Below are 2,295 nucleotides of genomic sequence, written 5' to 3'. Positions count from 1 at the left end.
ATATATATGTATTATAATATAATTATTGTGCTCAGTGAACTGTAATGTACTTTTAGACAAAACTTTGTTGAAGAAGAACCTCTATTTGAAAAGAGACAGAACTTTTTATCAATACCTGTGGCAACATCTTATATCACTCATAATTATTGTGTAGAATCTTCCTTTTTTTTCAGGAACCTGAATCATCATGTACCGTAGCATACAATCTTTGGCTTTTCGGATTCGATTCCAAAGCATACTACATATGCAGCAAGGAGATCATCTTTCAAAGCATTAAAACCTGTTCCAATGTGTGACTGTCTCATTCTTTTTAAAGTTTGTTTGTTTGTGTAGGAGGCAGGGTGGGAGGGGGGAAGGGGGAGGGGGGAGATAAGAACAACAGCCATATTAATACTCACATTGAATCTAGGCGAGTGACAAGTCTGCATAATGTTTATTTGTACATTTTAAAATTAACTCTTAACCCTATCCATACGTCGATTTTACTAGCATGTCCGCCATACAACATGGGGATCCCTGTGCCACCACATCCAAAGAGGAAATTTATTCGTTAATCCGATCCGTACGCTTTGCGTAGCAGTCTGTCAAAATGATTTTTTTTAGAAATACTGAAAGTCTCAAAGAGATCTTTGTACTAGAAGTATTCTAAAATGTGAAGAATATAACCCTGGGGATACAAAATGACCCCAGGGCGTACGGATAGGGTTAAAAGATACAGCTGACACATATACGAGGTATCGCGGTGAAATCAGGCGTTCGTCAAAATAAGGAAATTAAAGAAAAAGCCATTTTTTCTGCAGGTGAAAAACGTTGCTGAAAGGCGCAAAAAAAGTAAATTTTCCGTTTCCAAGGATTATCAAGCTATGCCCATATACTTTGGCTGCCAGTTTCTCACTACAATGTAAATTTTCCACTGGAACCAGGTGGCCCCACCACCTTCAATGGCAAATATCTCGACTTCTATTTAAGATAGACTGGTATTTTCTTCATTTAAAGCAAGACAAACACACAATCTTTAAGACGATACCAATAACTCAACATGCCCAAAAATTGACGAGTGCCTGATTCCACCGGGTCATGACATACGTCTGATCAGCAGCAGACTAAAGGCAACGTTGCGGCACATTTCAAACCAATGTAGACAAATCGGAAACAAGCATTTGCCTATTTTATGATATGATTGATTCACATTATAAAGAAAAGAGAACTGAAAAGGTTGTGCTTCTTCTTTTAAGAGTAGGCCTACCCAAAAATAGTGCATCTTCAAGTCTTGTCTAATGACCAGAATGCATTTCCTCAATGAGTTTAGACGCCAGTGAGCACCCATAGTAGCCACTATATAATGGTAGTAGCCACTATATTAATACTATTATATATCAGTACAACACATGTAGCCACTATAATGGTAGTAGCCACTATGTGTGTGAATGTGTGTGGTAGAAGCCACTAGCCGCTTGTTATACCCCCCCCCCCCCCCATGGCATTCAGTTCCAGTTTGCAGACTTCCTCTCATATATTAAAAAAAATATATATATATAATATATATATTATTAATACTTACTTACCTCCTACTGATGTTAATATATAAGGACTTCCCAGCATGTCTCAGGGTTCTCTGTTACAGTGATTTAGGGGACAGATTAACAGAGAACTTAGCAAGACAGTAAATTTTAATGCATTCTTATTAAACTTTAACTTTAAAAATCAAACTGTAACCACTGCAACTCCCATAATGATCAAAGTATAAAGAAGGTTTCACCCAAGAAGTGGGTCACATACTCAAGGGAAGCAACTTGAGAAGACTGGAATCAATCAAGAATAAGAAAACATGAGCAAAAAGTGTTTGTGTGACAGTAGATCATAGTGACAGCATTCTGTTAGAAAAAAAATTCTCTACACCTGGGCCAATTTCAAACAAAACCTTTCATATGATAAACTTGATCATCAAGAGACCAAAATCAAATTTTCTCCAAGAATTTTCAACTATTAACGTCAGGATAACTGTCAGGCATACAAAAGGAGTTAAACAGCAATACACAAAAAACTAAATCCAAATTTTTTTTTTAAATTTAATTTTTACGTCCAAATGTTAGCCATAGTCCATAGCACCATATATATATCCATAATCATCACAAAGTCATAACAAAACCTGACAGAAGTCAGGTTCCTGGACATTTATTTTACAGTAGTCTCCGCCTAAGATCCCGGTGCTCGGGAGCAAAGAAATGCGGGATCTTAGGCGAACCGAGATCTTAACCAACGATCCTAGGGAAGAATCTATGGGTCAGTAAAATG

General features: G+C 37.0%; 1 long non-coding RNA gene across 1 annotated transcript in view; it reads left to right on the top strand.

Moving 5' to 3' along the window:
• LOC118478643 overlaps window positions 1-293 on the top strand; it is a 4,555-nt gene extending 4,262 nt beyond the window's left edge. The window contains exon 2 of the long non-coding RNA XR_004859198.1: window positions 174-293. This is a non-coding gene — a long non-coding RNA (uncharacterized LOC118478643). The remainder of the gene's footprint in view (window positions 1-173) is intronic.
• Window positions 294-2,295: the final 2,002 nt, after the last annotated feature.

The sequence above is a fragment of the Aplysia californica genome, unplaced genomic scaffold (genome assembly GCF_000002075.1).
Source record: "Aplysia californica isolate F4 #8 unplaced genomic scaffold, AplCal3.0 scaffold00775, whole genome shotgun sequence".
NCBI lineage: Eukaryota > Metazoa > Mollusca > Gastropoda > Aplysiida > Aplysiidae > Aplysia > Aplysia californica.
The sequence above is the reverse complement of the archived record's forward strand: the minus strand, read 5'-3'. Positions and strand labels throughout refer to the sequence as shown.